The 18,950-nt window shown below is 39.1% G+C and overlaps 1 protein-coding gene across 3 annotated transcripts in view; it reads left to right on the top strand.

Moving 5' to 3' along the window:
- Positions 1-292: 292 nt before the first annotated feature.
- Positions 293-18,950, top strand: part of PIK3CB (phosphatidylinositol-4,5-bisphosphate 3-kinase catalytic subunit beta) — a 190,902-nt gene continuing 172,244 nt past the window's right edge. For 2 of the 3 annotated variants that reach the window (XM_043996524.1, XM_043996526.1), the window contains exon 1: positions 293-452. The gene's annotated coding sequence lies outside the window, so the exon portion shown is untranslated. Of the gene's footprint in view, positions 453-999; positions 1,275-18,950 lie in introns of those variants that run through there. The other variant, XM_043996527.1, reaches the window with a different exon arrangement.

Genomic DNA, 18,950 nt, shown 5'->3' with positions numbered 1-18,950 from the left:
ACACACACACACACACACACACACTCTCTCTCTCTCTCTCTCTCTCTCTCTCTCTCTAACACACGTGATAGAAAGCCATTTATGCATTTTCTTCTCTGCCTCGGCTCAGCCTTGGACTCCCTCTCCCCCTTTCCCACTCCCTCGTCCCAGTCCCCCTTCCCCCCTTCCCCGCCTGGGGAGAGCTGGGGAGGGAGGGAGTGGGGGAGGCAGCCAGGCCGCGGTTGGGCGGGGCTAAGGGGAAGTGAGCACGGGCACGTGCACGGCGGCTGGCGCGGGGGCGCGCGCGCGCGTCCGTGGGTGCCGCGGCGGCGGCGTTGGAAATGGCAGTTGCCGGGCGGCTGGCGTAGCGCGCGGCTGCTCCTGGCGCTGGGGGGCTGCTCTGGCCCAGGACGGGATGGGGACGCGAGAGCTCGGGGGCCGCGGCGGCTGCAGCTACTGAGCGCGCGAGGCAGGTGAGTGCCCCAGGCGGGTCCCGATGGAAGGAGGAGGGGGAGAACCCGGATGCGGCCGTGGCGGCGCGGTCTCTCCCGTCCGCGGCTGTGTCTTGTGTGTGTGTGTGTGTGTGTGTGTGTGTGTGTGTGTGTGTCGGGGTTGTGAGGTGGTGTTGTGTAGTGGAGTGTTCTGTGCAGTGTGGGAGGCCGGGCCGGGATCATGGCCAAGGCCCCTCCGGCCCGGGCGCCCCCAAGGTCCTTCCCGGGCCAGGGCGCTGCGGTTCGGTGTGGCGCAACCTGCCGCGCTGCTCGCCGGCGCCGCTCCGGCTCCGTGTCTCTGTCCCTGAGTCCCCGCCAGCCTCGACCTGCTGGGGGCCCACAGCGGGGGGTGGGTGGTGTGAGGGAACGGTTCGCATTCCCCTAACGCTTGCGACTGGAAGGCGAGGCGGAATGTGTGTGTGTGGGGGTGACATGTCGCGATATTGGTGGCTTTTGTCGGAGTGTTTGGGAGAGACACGTCACGATTTGCGGCTCTCGGGCGACTTCTTGAGGAGCCTGGGGGCGGGTGCGGAAGGGTGTCGGGAATGCTTGGTGGGGATGAGCCGCACTAGGTGCCCGGGTTGGTGCGACCCGGTGCTTTTAGTCCCCGGTTAGTTTCCTGAAAGGTGGGGAGGAAACTCCCTGGGAGCCGCTGCCAGATGTTTTGATCCTTTCTCTGGGACGGTAGCAATCTCCTGGTCCAAGCTAGTAAAAGGAAAGACGGAACGTTGGGGGTGGGGAAGAAAACGAAAATAAAGGTGGTGTTTACAGCTTTTGGTGAAGATGATTTACAAATAAATCTCGGTATGTATTTTTACAATCATTTTCCATGTGCCTTTTTTCATTGTGTTAAATTTAAGCCTGTGAGATGCTGAGGGGTACTAAGCAGCTATTGCTAATTGATGGCAGCATACGTACATTTTAGGGGTATATTGAGTTCTAAGGTGCTTTCTTGTTGCAACACTTCAGTGAGTTGTTAAACAGCTGCAGTTGTACGTGGTTTGCCTGTTATTTTCAGTGGCCCAGAAGAGAATGTTACGTTCTTTGAAAAACTTTGAAATACCTGTCCAAATATGTAGCGAAGGAGGTTAAAAAATAAAGTTAAATAATTTTGGGGAGGGAGTTAAATAATTTTAAGATTGTTCCTTAGCCTGGGGAGACACGAAATTTGAAATGTCTCAATTATATAAAGTAAAATTATTTTATGAAGTCTCAAGTGACCATTCTTTACTGTCATTTGCTACATCGTATAAACATACAAGGATATGCAAATAGGCCTCCTTCTCTAGATTGCTACATTTGAAGTGAGTAACAAGTGGTTTTGTAAATAATTATGGGCTGGGTGATCTAGTAGTTTTCAGAAGCACCATATTTAGGAATGGTTCCTAATAATAAAGGCAGCTTTCAAATACAGGAAGAATTCTAAAAAGAATTAATTGGAGATCTCTTATCCTTAACATTAGTTTTTAGAGACAGAACTTTGGCAGGTGTATTTATAAGTAATAGCATAAAAATATTTTTTGAATTAAAAAAATAATTTTATTTTCACTTCCAAATTCTCTCTCTTCCTCTACCCCTTTCCACTACCCATTGAGGTGAGAAATATGATACATGTTACCCATGAGATCAATGGCATGAAAATATTTTTAAAGTAGTCAGCAAAATAATTTATCTGTTCTTAAGAGTGGTGTAGAACTAAGTACAGATATCAAAGTTCAAAACTGGAATCCTGTTTGTCAAAATGAAAATTAGTTTTTAAGTGGTTTAAGTGTGTTTTACCTTGGTTGTCTCTGAATATGCTTCTCTCAGGCCCTGGATGGTGGGAGGTTGTCAGATTGAGATTGTTATACTTAGGGAACTATAAATATTGGAATAATTCTTGTTTGTGTCCCCTTCTCTTGCTTTGAAACATAAATTTTAAATTGGCTTCTTATTTACACCTTCACCTACTTTGTGAAAACTAAATAGTTAGAATTAAACCTGTTTACAGTTTATCAAATTTAAGTTTTACATTTGAATGTGAAACTACCTTATTAATTATGAAAGACAGCTTTAGTGTAGTGGGTAGAATGTTGGATTTCAAAGTTAGAAAGATTTGAGTTCAAATCCTGCCTCTGCCAGCTGTGTGATCTTAGTCAAGTCACTAAACCCTCCCTGAAACTATAGAAAGATTAGATTGTGTTCTTCCTCACGGTGAGATAATCAAAGATTCTTTACAGTGACTTTTGGGGGGGGGGGCAGGGCGATGAGGGTTAAGTGACTTGCCCAAGGTCACACAGCTAGTGTCAAGTGTTTGAGGTCAGATTTGAACTCTGGTCCTCCTGAATCCAGGGCTGATGCTTTATCCACTGCACCACCTAGCTGCCCCCACTTTGCAGTGACTTTAAGACAGTTGTAATCAACTTCTACATGAATTTTATGTTAAAAGATACTTGAAGTAGACTTTAGGAAACTTTGATTTTAGTGCTAGCTTTGCCACTCTCCTTTCTGTCATTTAACCCAAAGTTTCTTAAACTGTGGGTCTTGACCCCCATATGGGGTCAACTGAATGTGGGGGTTACAAAAAATTTGACAGCATTTAAAGGTTATGTATACCTATTTTATATACCTCCATACCTAGGGTCATGTAAAATTTTCTCAGCTGGAAAGGGGTTGCAAGTGGAGAAAGTTTAAGAAGCCCTGATTTAACCTTTCTAAAATGAGTTTGGGGGAGTAGATGATTTGGAAGGTTCCTTTGAGACCCAGCATTTTATGTCACTGCTTTTTATATTAGACCAACTTTACTCAATCTATGTATCCTCAACTCCAGATTGCTTATGTTGTGCACTTAAAGATGATGCATATGCTCAGACTTTAAAAATTTATCCTGCCAAACTTTTAAGTCAAATGGTGTCTTAGTGCTTAAGTTTTAGCTGGTTATTCTAGACAGAAGCTCTAAGCAGGTTTTACCTCATATTGCTATGTAGAATTAAGATCATCTCTAAAAAATTTAAATTTGGCTAGAGTTGGATTTGGAGGCTTACATGATTAATGTCTTTACTTGAGTGGATAGGATTCGGTGGAAGTGTAGTTGCATTTTAAAGATAGCAGTATGTTTGTTTTTATTACACAATAAAACCTTTGAATTTGAAAAGTAGTTGCATTGATATTTTAATTTGAAATCAAGATGTCAAATCATCTAATGTAGAAATTGTGTGATGGCCATTTATTCTCAACTCATTACTGTAAACTATTTAGTGGAGTTGAGATCTTTGTTATTGTGTACGAAGAAACATTTTTCGATGCTTCTTGGTTTGTTTTTTGCCTTAGATATTCATTATAGGGCAAGGATCATTGAGTTTTAGTCTTGAACTTTCATCATATAACTAAGCTGGGCTAAGACCTAGGCAAAGGAGAAAGAGACACAGGGAAAGTTATGGGAGATTAGGGACAATGATTTGAAGACTGGGGAGAGGATAAGAGCCTGGGAAGAAAATAGGTTATGTATGTGAAGGGGGAGTGGTAGAAGTAGCCTGATGAGAAGGAATTTTTTAGGGAAAGTGAGAAGGACTTTGTAGCAAGAAAAGTAACTTAAAGGTTGTTTTTAAAATAATTTAATTGTTGCTTTTTAGCTGACTTGTATTTCAATGGAAAGAGCACTGACTTTGACACTGGATAATTTATGTTCAAATTCTGTATTTTATACTTGTTACTTTTATGGCCCTGAAGAAGTCACTTAATGTCTGTGGACCTCAGTTTCCTAACTGGTAAAATGAAGGGATTTGAATTAGATGGCTTCTCAGGTGTCTTCTCTAGAATTATGATTCTGTGATTCTAGTGAGGCTATCTCTGCTAGTTGGTTTGTTCCCCTCTCCACCCCCACCTACCCACTAGTGCCCCTCCCCAATTCTTTTGTTACATTTCGTATTCCTTAATAATTACATATGCACATACATACATGCATACATACATGCATACATACATTTCTCTGTTAGACTATAGTCTTTGAGGACAGGGACCATTTTCACTTTATCTGTAGTTTTAATCCTACTGCAAAAATCTTCAATATAATTTTCTTTTAAAAGTTATTTTAATTATTACATGATCCATAGTAGGAGTTTAATAAAAGCTTGTTGTTTATCAGTCTAGACATATATTAGATCCCTAGGGGAAACTTCTTGGTCAACAGATAAATCATCATTAGTAAGTAGCATTAAGTGCTTACTACTAGTTCCGCACTCTGCTGAACCCTGGGGCTAAAAAGAAGCAAACAGCCCCTGACATCAAAGAACTCATATTCTAATATGGGAGACAGCGTGCAAACAACTATACTATATACATAGTATTATGTATGTGTGTGTATATTCATACATAAGTACATATCCACATGCATCAGACAAATTGGAGATAATCTCAGTGGGAAGGCACTAGCATAACGCGGCATAAGGAAAACCTTGTAGAAGGTGTGCTTTTGGTTGAGACTTGAAGGAAACCAGGAGATAGAGATGTAGAGGGAGTTAATGCCAGACATGGTTAGAAGAATCATTAGAATAAGATAATTTTGGCAGCTGAATAGAAGATAAGAGTGGGGAGAGATGGCAAGGAGACCAACTAGAAGGCTATTGGAATAGTCCAATATTTCATTTTCAATGTAATGGAGTATCTGATATATTTTTGATTTTTGTGACTATACTCTCTTCAATGAAATCAATGCCTATAAAAACTCCCTAACTTGAAATAAGATTTTGGAAATCTAATAGAGCATGAATAAGAACAACTTAATCAAAGTATTTTCTATTTCCCACCACACAAATAGGATTTTTTTTAGTCTTAGTGTTTGGTAGCACGTTAGAATAACTAAGTAATCAAAATATCATTTGTGGACAGTAAATTTACTTGTTAAGGAAAAAAATTATGTTTTTCTCCGGTAGAAAAGTAATTTTTATACATCTTCTCATCCTAGGCCAGTTATTGATTTGAGTACTCAAGTGCTAAGTCAAGGAGAAGGAAATATAATCACTAATACTTAAAGAGCTTTAAAGTTTGCAAAGTATTTTATAAATACTAGATCATTTAAGCCTCAAAACAACACTGCAAGGAAAATACTAAGATTATTACCACTATTTTACAGATGAGAAAAATAGAGGGACAGAGAGATAAGTGACTTGCCTGTAGTAATGACAGAGATGGGATTTGAACTTATTCTCCAACCCTCAAACAAAGATTACGATTCTTTCTTGCAGTCTTATGCGGGTGTTTAAAAGTCAACTGGTCTGAAATTCAAATATTAAGACCAAAATAATCTGTACACACTGAAATCTGAACCATGGGTTAAGTTCTATTGCTGATTAAATTACTATTTTTATCTTTTTTGAGTACTTTTTAGATTTTTTAAAAAGTTAGCTAGGGGGCAGCTAGGTGGTGCAGTGGATAAAGCACTGGCCCTGGATTCAGGAGTACCTGAGTTCAAATCCGGCCTCAGACACTTGACACTAGCTGTGTGACCCTGGGCAAGTCACTCTACCCCCATAGCCCCACCAAAAAAAAAAAAGTTAGCTAAATAATATATTCTTTCTCTCTTCAGGAATAATTTTTAAAAGGTCTATTCACCACTATAATATTGTGGTATTCATTCAAAACAGCTGGTTTTCTTCTCTCTAGTGCTGACACTAAGAGTATAGGTAGTGAAACACATCAAAATATAGAAGCATACTTTACTTACCAAAATTTAGCCACCAGATCTTTTCTGTTTGAATATCTTAATTATGTGCTAAAAAATCATAGTAGGGCACAAAGTATTAGGTTACATTCTTATATGTGACAAACCACAAAACCATTTTCATTCAAACTTGAAAGCCAAGGTATGAGGAATAAACCACTCACTTAAATGAACATAAAACATTACTTATTTAATGATGAATTCTCATGCACCATTCTAATTTATACCCACATAAAACAAGTTTTGAGAAAAATGTAAATGCCTAAACTATGATTTGCAAAATATCCTCATTTAAATAAAATATTTTTCCAAAACTATTATAAAATGAAGATGAAATTTTTTATGTAATCAAGACAATTCCTTAAATTAATACAATACCTTTCCTTCAAGAAAACTAAATTGTTATTGTCACCACCTATCTGCAACCCAATGTAGTCCAAAAGTATTTAATCCACCACTAAGCATTTATTAAGCAACTATTATGTGATAGGCATCATGCTAAATGATAGGGATACAAAGAAAATCAAAACCATCCCTGCTTTCAAAGAGATCATGAGGGGGAAAACATGTACATATATAAAACATTAACATAGATTAGTGGGTTTTAGATTATATTGGAGGGAGAGAGAGCTTATGTATTTAATAGTTTCAAGTGGCAAAAAGAAATTAAAGACAGGCTACATAAAATAAATACAAAGCTTAACAGCTAGGTGGCGCTGTAGATAAAGCATCGGCCCTGGATTCAGGAGGACCTGAGTTCAAATTCAACCTCAGACACTTGACACTAGCTGTGTGACCCTGGGCAAATCACTTAACCCTCATTGTCCCCGTCCCTCCCCCCCCCCCAAAAAAGCTTAACAGTAAAAAAAGTCCAATCATTTGAAAGAAAGGAGAGTAAAAAGAGAGGGGAAGAAAGAACAAAAATTATATTGCACCTGCTAAATACTAGACACTGTACCAAAACGCTTTTATAAATATCTCATTTGGTTCTCAGAAAAACCCCGTGAGATTGGTGTCATTATTATACCCAGTTAAGGAAACTAAGGTAAACAGAGGTAACTTTCCCAGGGTAACACAGCTAGTAAGTGTCTGAGGTGGGATTTGAACTCAGGTCTTCATAATTTTAATCCTAGGGTTCCTCTGCATCAACTCTGAAAATAAGTATTTATTTGAAAATGACTGCCAAAATAACTTATAACCTTAACAATCACAATACCTAATAACTTTGTAACAAATAATAAACGTAGAGGCTAAAGTTTGATAAAAATCAATTGGAGATATTTTTGTTTGGAATGTTAGCACATGGTGATTTATAATGTTTGCAAAGTCCACGTACCAATAAATGTACTTGTAAAGATCAGACCCATATAAATATGCAGTAGTCTAGGTAGAGAGCAAAGAAAATTTAATAATCAGGAATGAATCTTTCAATTACTACACATCTACCTCCCAGAATCACTTGTTATAAGTAACTGAACGGGGCAGCTAGGTGGCACAGTGGATAGAGCACCGGCCCTGGAGTCAGGAGGACCTGAGTTTAAATCCAACCTCAGACACTTGCCAACTTACTAGCTGTGTGACCCTAGGCAAGTCATAACCCCAAGTGCCTCACACACACACACAAAAAGTAACTGAACAATTGACTCAACTATTCAGAAATATTATGTCTTTGTTGTCCAGTCATTTCAGTTGTATCTCTTTGTAACCCCATTCCTATGAAAAATTATTTCATGATTTTGAAGAATTTAAGGTAGATGTGAAAAAAAAGTAATTCAATCCATAAGGGAGCTACAGAAATCTACTTGCATTAGAAGTAGTTAAGATTTAATTGCTATATTATTTAAAGATCTTAGCTACAGAATTTCAGCTAGTAAAATGCAAATTAACTGCTAAAACATCTCTCCTGCCCTGAACATTCCTTACCCTGGCTCAACAGGTAAAGAATTCATGGAATTTAGGTCTTCAGGTTCTAGTTAAGGACTGTGGATAAACTATCCAAATAGTCAACTTTAAATAATGCCAAATTGGTATTGTTTGCTAATTGCCCAGGCTCCCCTAGATTACCACAATTTCCTTTGCCTATCCCATCCCATATTGGTCTACTTCACCATTGTGTTCCCTAATAATAGACAGGGGGCAAAGAAAAGGAAGTAAGTCTAATTTTCCCATTTTATAAATTGGTTATTAGTAGTAACATGTAAAAGATACGGTCAGGAATGTGGTTAAAACCACAATCCAAATAAAGCTTCTGGATTACTTGTGGATTTCTTTTTAATCCATGTAATCCCTCTCTCTAGAGTATTCACTATCAGATTTCTCTTGAAGAAATTTTGCCAGGTGGTCTACAAATCAAGCTGGGCCCCAGAAGCGAGTAACAGTGGTGGCATAATACTGGTTCAGGGCAAAAGTATTTCCACCTAAGTCCCACACCACCTGCTTTGCAACCCCTACCTTTTATTTGCCCTATATCCCAATATTGCTCTCAAAGCTAGCTGTCAATTAATCTTTGTTAAAGTGATAAATAATAACTACGTTTTTAGGTCATAGGCTTAAGCTAAGTTCTATCATGGGTTACAATGGGTGGAAAGAGGTGCAAGCATGTAACCTGTATCTCACTTCAAGAAAGGGATATATGGACACTGAACACTGCGCCTATAAATTTGTGGTCTCGGCTATTTGCTTTTTTTCTTGAGGACAGGTGGGAAGAAAAGAGAGGAAACAATCAACTTCTGAGTAAGTTAGGCATGAAGTATCTGCTAAACTTTACCTCTATCCTAGTTTCCTCTTACCCTTAGCCCTCCAACACCACAGGTCCTGCTTCCAGCCTAGCCCTCAAAAGCCACCATCTCAAGAAGTAACTCCTGGGGAGAAGGGACTAGCTATCCTCACCCAAATGCCATAAACACTGGGAGGGCAAGTCAGCCTAGCTAAAGCAGCAAGATACCCTGAGAGCTGAGAGGTAAAAGCACACTACAACCAGCAGCTTGACGACCATTTACCCTCAGATCTTTTCTTTCTTTTTTTGGGGGGGGGAAGGGGGTGTTTGTTTTGTTTTTGCATGGCAATGAGGGTTAAATGACTTGCCCAGGGTCATGCAGCTGGTAAATGTCAAGTGTCTGTGGCTGGATTTGAACTCAGGTCGTTCTGAATCAAGGGCAGTGCTTTATCCACTGCGCCACTTAGCTGCCCTCTCCCCTCAGATCTTGACGGAAACATTACAGAACCCTGAGCCCAAGAACCTTGGGAACAACAACATTGCCAGCCCAGTGCTTTCTAGCCATGATCCTAGGAAGCAACCTTTGTGGAAATGCAGCCTAACCACAGTTGTTACAGACACACAGAAAAGAAGACCCAGAAAAGTTCTTGCCTCACAAGTCCCCAAGTGGTTCAACATCAGAAATAGATACCATTTTATCAGTGGAAATGACATTAAAGAAGAGAAATTAACATCTGTCAAGGGGCTTTTCCATCCTACTTGCAGCTCAAACCTTGCATTTGTTATTGGCTTCCCCCATTAAAATGAGCTCCTTGAGAATTTTGTTGTTCGGTTGGTCGTCATGTCCAACTCTGTGACCCCATTTGGGATTTTCTTGGCAAAAATACTGGAATGGCTTGACATTTCCTCCTCCAGCTCATCTTACAGATGAGGAACTGAGGCAAGCAGGGTTAAGTGATTTAGCCAGAGTCACACAGCTATTATTAAGTGTCTGAGGCTGAATATCACTCAGGTCTTCCTGACTCCAGGACAGGCATTCTATTCACTGTGCAACCCAGCTGCCCTTCTTTGAGAATAGGAATGGTCTTTTCTATTTGTATCCCCAACACTCAGCACAGCTTTGCACATACTTTATTCACTCATTTATTTTAGGAGTCATAAATTTCCAGCAGCCTCACCTCTGAAAATTTGTGGTCAACTGACTCATCCTCCACACCTCTCCAAAATTCCTGTAAATTTATATAGTTTACCCCAGCACTGGTCTTAGAGTAAGATCTGAATTGAATCTGGCCTCTACCTCTTACTAGAGTGGAACCTAACAAAAAGCAATGAACCTTCCTAAGCCTCAGTTACCTTACCTGTAAAATAATGCTATTCTCCTTTACTCCATCACTAGGTAGTTATAATAAAATGTATAAATGTTTATGATGATGATGACTGAAGTGGTAGAGACAGGGGTATGTTTTTATATCTTTTGCTTGGTATATTGTAATGTCTGGAGGAAGCAAGGTTCATTTTAACATGAAAAATATGAATGGAACCCTAACCCCTAAGGTTATATGAGGATAACTGGTACTACTACTAACTACTCCTCGAATCTACAGTCATACCTTGTTTTATTATGCTTTGCTTTATTGTGCTCCACAGATACTGAGTTTTGTTTTGTTTTGTTTTTTTACAAAATGAATGTTTGTGGCAACCCTACTTGGAGCAAGTCTATTGGTGCCATTTTCCCAACAGCATGTGCTCACATCCTGTGTCTGTCAAATATTGGTAATTCTCACAATATTTCTAACCTTTTCATTATTATGACATCTGTCATGGTGATCTGTGATCAGTGACCTTTGATGTTACTATTATAATTATTTGGGGCCACCAAAAACCACACTCATATGAGATAGCAAACAATCACAAATGTTGTGTTCTGACTGCTCTACCAACCAGCTATTCTCCATCTCTCCCCCTTCTTGGGCATCCCTGTTCTCTGAGACACAACAATATAGAAATCAGGCCAATTCGTAACACTACAAAGGTCTCTAAGTGTCCAAATAAAAGAAAGAGTCGACTGATGCAGCAAACTTTATTGTTGTCTTATTTTAAGAAACTGCCACAGCCACCCTAACCTTCAACAACCATGACCCTGATCATTTAACAGCAAAGGTTAAGACCCTCCGTTGGTAAAAAGATCACAACTCACTGAAGGCTCAGATCATGGTTAGCATTTTTTTGCAAAAAAAAAGTGTGTGTGTGTGTGTGTGTACTCTTGGGGCAGCTAGGTGGTGCAGTAGATAAAGAACCGGCCCTGGATTCAGGAGGACCTGAGTTCAAATACGGACTCAGACACTTGACACTAGCTGTGTGACCCTGGGCAAGTCACTTAATCCTCATTTCCCTACCCCCCAAAAATATATTCTTTAATTTGACATAATGCTATTGCAGACTTAATAGAACATAGTATTATGTAAACATAACTTTTATATGGACTGGGAAACCAAAATTTCATGTGACTCATTTTACCAATATAGTCACTTAATTTGGTGATCTGGAATTTCTGAATCTGCAATATCTCCAAGATATGCCAGTATATCCCCTTTAAGGTACACAAAGAACTCTCATGAGGGATGTACTTTAGAGCTATTCAAAATGAAAAATATACTTGCAACAAAACACAACCATATTTAAGTTTATCCCAAATTTCCCTTTGACTGTGGTTAAATTTAATCATACAATTTAAGCAATCAGATGTGCTATAACTAAGTGAACAGATTAAGGGAAATTGGGTACTGCCAGGAGTCAGAGGAAAGACTGGGAACATGGACTTTAATAGCAGTCTTAATCCTGGGTAGTGGTAGCAGTGAAGAAGGGGGAATATTTATGAAGTCTCATGAGATAAGATGCGGAATAAGGAACATTTCACTGTGACCCCGGGCAAGTCACTTAACCCTCATTGCCCCACAAAAGAAAGAAATATTGAGCTGGTACCAGGAAGATCAGATATCATTTTATCTTTGTCCGTTGGTTGGTCTGTCTGTCCATCTATTGATTGATAAAGGCTTCCTTTGTTTTTAAATTTTTCCCTTTTCCCCCCTTTTTTTTTAAGTGAGGCAATTGGGGTTAAGTGACTTGCCCAGGGTCACACAGCTAGTAAGTGTTAAGTGTCTGAGGCCGGATTTGAACTCAGGTACTCCTGACTCCAGGGCCGGTGCTCTATCCACGGCGCCACCTAGCTGCCCTCCCTTTATTTTTTAAATAGTATTTTAATTTTTTCAATTATGTGAAAAGATAGTTTTCAACATTCATTTTTTTTTGTATTTTTTTGTTTGTTTTTTGGTGAGGCAGTTGGGGTTAAGTGACTTGCCCAGGGTCACACAACTACACAGCTAGTAAGTGTTACGTGTCTGAGGCTGGATTTGAACCCAGGTCCTCCTGAATCCAGGGCCAGTGCTCTATCCACTGCACCACCTAGCTGCCCCTCAACATTCATTTTTATAAGATTTTGAGTTCCAAATTTTTTCTTCCTCCCTTCCCCCCTCCTGAAGACAACAAGCAATCTGATATAGATTATACATTATAGTCATGTTAAATATATTTCCACATAAGTCATGCTGTGAGAGAAGAATCAGAACAAAAGGGTAATAAAACCACAAGAAAGAAGAAACAAAAAATCCCCAAAAAAGTGAAAATAGTATGATTCTACCTATATTCAGATTCTATAGTTCTTTTTCTGGACATAGAGAGTACTTTCCATCATGAATCTTTTGGAATTGTCTTGGATAATTGTATAGCCGAGAAGAGCTAAGCCTGTCACAGTTGATCATCACTTAATGTTTCTGTTACTGTGTATAATGTTCTCCTGCTCACTTCACTCAGCACCAGTTTGTGTAAGTCTTTCTAGGTTTTTCTGAAATCTGCCTGCTCATCATTTCTTACAGCACAGTAGTATTCCATTACATTCATATACTACAACTTGTTCAGCCGTTCCTAATTGATGGGCATCCCTTCAATTTCCAATTCTTTGCCACCAGAGTTTATAACCCTTTGGCCATAGTTCCAAATTGCTCTCCAGAATATTTGGATCAATTCAAAACTCCACCGACAATGCACGTATTCCAATTTTCTCATGTCCAGCATTTATCATTTTCCTTTTTTGTTATATTAGCCAATCTGATAGGTGTGAAATGGTACCTCAGAGTAGTTTTAATTTGCATTTCTCTAAACAATAGTGACGGAGAAATTTTTTTCATATGACAATAGATAGCCTTAATTTCTTCATCTGAAAACTGCCTATTGATATCCTTTGACCATTTCTCAGTTGGGGACTGATTTATATTATAAAATTGGTTCAGTTATCTATATATGAAATGAGGCCTCTATCAGAAACATTGTTTTCCTTCTAATCTTGTTTGCATTGGTTTTGTTTGTGTAAAACTTTTAAAATATAATGTAATCAAAATGATCCATTTTAAGGGGGCAGCTAGGTGGTGCGGTGGATAATGCACCAGCCTTGGATTCAGGAGGACCTGAGTTCAAGCCCAGCCTCAGACACTTACTAGCTGTGTGACCCTGGGCAAGTCACTTAACCCCCATTGCCCTGCCAGAAAACCCCCCAAAAAAAACAAAAACAAAAAGCAAGTCAAAATGATCCATTTTGCATTTCATAATGTTCTCTATCTCATCGTTGGTCATAAATTCTTTCCCTCTCCATAGATCTGACAGGTAAGCTTCCTTCCTCTGCTAATTTGCCTATGGTATCACCCTTTATATCTAAAATCATGTACCCATTTTGACCTTATTTTGGTATACAGTGTAAGATGTTGGTCTATGCCTAGTTTCTGCCATACTATTTTCCAGTTTTCTCAGAGTTTTTGTCAAATAGTGAGTTCTTATCTCAGAAGCTAGAGTCTTTGGGTTCATCAAACAGGAGATTGCTATATTCATTTACTGCTGTGTTTTGTGTGCCTAACCTATTCCAGTGATTCACTTCTCTATTTCTTAGCCAGTACCAAATAGTTTTGATGGTTGTCACTTTTTGATATAGTTTTAGATCTGGTAAGGCTAAGTCACCTTCCTATGAATTTTTTTCATTAATTCCCTTGAAATGTTTTACCTTCCGTTCTTCCAGATGCATTTTGTTATCTTTTTTTCTGGCTCTATAAAATGATTTTTTGGTAGTTTTATTGTTATGGCACTAAGTAAATTTATTTAGGTAGAATTGTCATTTTTATATTAGCTTGGGTAGGCACCAATGAGCACTTGATATTTTTCCAGTTTTTTAGATCTGATTTTATTTGTGTGAAAAGTGTTTTGTAATTGTGTTCATATCGTTCCTGGGTTTGTCTTGGCAGGTAGACTCCCAAATATTTTATATTGTCTACAGGTATTTTAAATGGAATTTGTCTTTCTATCTCTTGCTCCTGGGCTTTGTTTGTTATGTATAGAATTGTAGATGATTTATGTGGGTTTATTTTATATCCTGCAACTCTGCTAAAGTTGTTAATTGTTTCAAGTAGTTTTTTAGTTGATTCTTTAGGATTCTCTAAGTACAGCATCATATCATCGGCAAAGTGTGATAGTTTTGTTACCTCCTTGTGTAATCTAATTCCTTCAGTTTCTTTTTCTTCTCTTTTTGCTAAAGCTAACATTTCTCCTACAATAATGAGTAATAGTGGTGATAATGGTCATCCTTGTTTCACCCTTGATCTTATTAGGAACGATTCTAACTTATCCCCATTACATATAATGCTTGCTGATGGTTTTAGATACTGCTTATCATTTTAAGGAATGCTTCATTTATTCTAGTGGTTTTAATAGGAATGGGTGCTGTATTTTGTCAAAAGTGTACTTTGCATCTATTGAGATAATCATATGATTTTGGTTAGTTTTGTATTGATGTGGTTGAATAGGTTGCTAATTTTCCTAATATTGAACCAGCCCTGCATTCCTGGTGTTAAGGACTAAAATTCTAGCTAGTCTGTCTAAAATATCTAATGAGTGGTCGCCAATAAATTATAAGCTTTAGCAAGAGAATAAGAATTTGGTAAAGAGAGAGAAAGGCCTACATTCATCTATCTATTAAAGGGAGAGCACATGTCTAGCTCCGCTCTCCACCAGAGTCCAAAGGAAAGAGCGCGAGACAGAGCGCCAATCTCTTCCTTCTTCCTTCCACTAGCCAACATCACTTCCTGACGCCAAAGAAAAGACTCCTGGTCTTGCCCTCAAAGACCTTCGCCTCATGGCGCAGCTTTTCTACAGTAAGTCTCCAGCAGGTGGCGTCATTCCAATCGTTACACTGGTATGAATCCCACCTGGTCATAGTGTATTATCCTGGTAACAAATTGCTATAATGTCTTTGCTAATATTTTATTTATAGTTTTTATGATCTCATTATTTAGCAGCAAGTATAAAGACATATAAACATTTCAAATTATTCACATTAATTATTCCTTATAGTGTATTAATATTCTGTTACATTCACCATACTTTATTCAAATATTCCCCATTCATTTGGCACAGATTTTGTTTTGAGCTTTTTGATATCACTCACAAAAAAGTGGTAGGAAAATTTTTGTACATATAGATCTTGCTGACACTAACCTCTTTGTGATAGTCACAGTACTTCTACCTCTGAGTCAAAGGTTGTGAACAATTTAATAACTTGTATACTACAATGAAATTATGAAATTTTTCAGATTTTTTGACCCATAATTCCAGATTGATTTCCAGAACAGTTCAGCCGATTTACTGTTTCAACCCACAGTAAATTAACATTTCTCTCTTCTCATGGTTACATTAGTAATCCATTTCCCCCATTTTTTAGCATCTTTGCTTGTTTAATGGGTGTGAAGTAATGTCTCATGGTTGGTTTTTTTTTTTTTTTTTTAGTGAGGCAATTGGGGTTAAGTGACTAGCCTAGGGTCACACAGCTAGTAAGTGTTAAGTGTTTGAGGCTGGATTTGAACTCAGGTCCTCCTGAATCCAGGGCCAGTGCTCTATCCACCAGTGCGCCACCTAGCTGCCCCTCATGGTTGTTTTAATTTTAATTTTTTTTTTTTTTTTTGCGGGGCAATGGGGTTTAAGTGACTTGCCCAGGGTCACACAGCTAGTAAGTGTCAAGTATCTGAGGCCGGATTTGAACTCAGGTACTCTTGAATCCAGGGCCGGTGCTTTATCCACTGTGCTATCTAGCCGCCCCTAATTTTAATTTTTTTAATTATTAGTGGCTGTATTTTTTTCAGGTGACTTTTGGTTGTAATTCTGCTTTTGAAAACTGGTATTATCCTGTTACCACTTGTCTATTGGAAATCTAACTCTTGAGCTTATAAATTGTGTCAAATCTCTTTAGATTTGCCATGTTAGGTCTTCGCTGGAGACATTTGATACAAAGATATTTCCCCAATATATCTTTTCTGATTCTAGCTGCATTGTTTTTTTGTGAGTGGGGAGGGAAAGCTTTTTTCTTTTAAATGATCAGTTGTCTATTTTATCTTCTGATTTTTTTATATCCTTGTATGGTTATGAATGCTTTGTATGATTGTGGAATATGAAACTTTTATTTCTCTTCTACTTTTTTTTTTTTTTGGTGAGGCAATTGGGGTTAAGTAACTTACCCAGGGCCACACAGCTAGTAAGTATCAAGTGTCTGAGGCCGGATTTGAACTCAGGTCCTCCTAAATCCAGGGCTGGTGTTCTATCCACTGTGCCACCTAGCTGCCCATTCTCTTCTACTTTTAAAAAATGATGTGACACCTTAATATTTAGATTGTTTATCCACTTGGAATTTGTGGTAGCAGATACTGACATAGACCTATTTTTCTCAAGCTGCTTTCCAGTTTTCCTAGTGGGGAAGAGTTTAAATGCCAGAGAAGTTTTCATTTGATTCTAGAGGAAAGAGGGAGCCACTAGAGTTTATTGATTACAATAACATGGTTAGAATTGGAAGCAAGAATCTTGAGGTAGGGATACCAATTGAGGAATATAGTCCAGGGAAGAGGTGATGTTGCCATGTGAGTGGAGAGAAGGGTTCATAGCATCAAAGATTTAGAGATAGAAGGGAACTAAAGATCCCTTTGAGTCCAACCCTGTAATTTTATAGATGGAGGAAACTGGGATTCAGAGAGATCAGGTTACTTGCCTGTGGGCCACACAGTAAACATTTGTAGGATTGGAACTCAGGCCTCCTAGGGTTCCTAAGGTTCTAAGCTCTGTGCCCTTTAGAGAGACATTACATATATTGTGGAGATAAAATGAACAAGACTTGTGAACTGACGATGTGGTGTTGGTAATCTAGGTGTCTGGCTAGATATGAATGGTCAGCTCCCAGGGCTTCCTAACTCACTTTGGATCTTCAGCAGCTTTCAACCAGACTGGCTCTTCAAACCCAAGGAGACCCACCCACCCACTCTTTCTTTCTTTCTTTCTTTCTTTCTTTCTTTCTTTCTTTCTTTCTTTCTTTCTTTCTTTCTTTCTTTCTTTCTTTCTTTCTTTCTTTCTTTCTTTCTTTCTTTCTTCCTTTCTTCCTTTCTTCCTTTCTTCCTTTCTTCCTTTCTTCCTTTCTTCCTTTCTTCCTTTCTTCCCTTTCTTCCCTTTCTTCCCTTTCTTCCCTTTCTTCCCTTTCTTCCCTTTCTTCCCTTTCTTCCCTTTCTTCCCTTTCTTCCCTTTCTTCCCTTTCTTCCCTTTCTTCCCTTTCCTTTCTTTCCTTTCTTTCCTCCCTCCCTCCCTCCCTTCCTTTCTCCCTCCCTCCTTCCCTCCCTTTCTCCCTCCCTCCTTCCCTTCCTCCCTCCCTCCCTCCCTCCCTTTCTTCCTTCCTCTCTCTCTCTCTCTTTCTCTTTCTTTCCTTTCTTGCATGGCAGTGAGGGTTAAGTGATTTGCTCAAGGTCACACAGCTAGTAAGTGTCAAGTGTCTGAGGCTGGACTGGAACTCAGGTCCTCCTGAATCCAGGGCTGCTGCTTTATCTACTTTGCCACCTAGCTGCGCCCCCCCCCCCCCTCCGCCAGCATACTTTCTTGACAGAAAGAGTGAAATTTGGGGCAAATGATAAGATCTCTTTAGAACTTGAATTTGAAAACAGTCAACAAGCATTTAAAGAATTCCTACCACATGTATGCTTGAGAATGCTTTCCAAATATCAACAAACATTGTTTGTCCAAATGCTATTCAAAATATTGAGTTAGGAAGTTGGTGATTTGGAATTGGAGGGTAGGAGTGATAATAAGGCTGGACATGTGGATGTGGAAGTCATCTGCATAGAGATGATAATTGATTTTATGGGAACTGATGAGGTCCTCAGTCTTCAAGCCTTCAAGGAGCTCATAATCTAATGGGGTAGACAATATGCAAACAAATATAAACAAAGCAAGTTATCTACAGAATAAAAAGGAAATAATTAAAAGAGGGAAAGTGCTCAAATTAAGAGGGATTGGGGAATTCCTTCTGTAGAAAGGGGTTTTAGTTGTGAATTAAAAGAAGCCAGGAAAGTTGGTAGGCAGAGCAGAGGAGGGAAGGTGTTTCAGGCATTGAATGCTGAAAGCTGAGAGATGGAGTATTTTGTTTGTGGAACATCCAGGCGGCCAGTACCATTGGCTTAAAGAAGGCTCATTTTATGGAAAACAAACTCACCTGCATACAAGACCCTTTCCACCGTTCCTTATTCTGTCACTTGTCTCCAGCTGGAACTTCATTTTCCAGTGATGACACTTCTTATCTTGTAACATTTTCTTCATTCTTCTAGTGAATAAAAAGTTAAATACCTACTATATGCAGAATACTGTATTAGTTACTGAGAGAAAACTAAGACTCAGTCCTTTCCCAAATGGAATCCGAGAGGAGTCATTCTGCATTATAAGTTATTCTATATTATAAGAATGATATAAAGAATTCCTCTTTTAACTTCATCTTGATCCATATTTAACATTTTCAAGTTTACTTTTTTTTCTTTTTTGCAGGGCAATGAGGGTTAAGTGACTAGCCCAGGGTCACACAGCTAGTAAGTGTCAAGTGTCTGAGGCCGGATTTGAACTCAGGTCCTCCTGAATCCAGGGCCTGTGCTTTATCCACTGCGCCATCTAG

The sequence above is a fragment of the Dromiciops gliroides genome, chromosome 3 (assembly GCF_019393635.1).
Source record: "Dromiciops gliroides isolate mDroGli1 chromosome 3, mDroGli1.pri, whole genome shotgun sequence".
NCBI lineage: Eukaryota > Metazoa > Chordata > Mammalia > Microbiotheria > Microbiotheriidae > Dromiciops > Dromiciops gliroides.
Note: the sequence above shows the minus strand (reverse complement) of the source record. Positions and strands in the feature narration are given on the sequence as shown.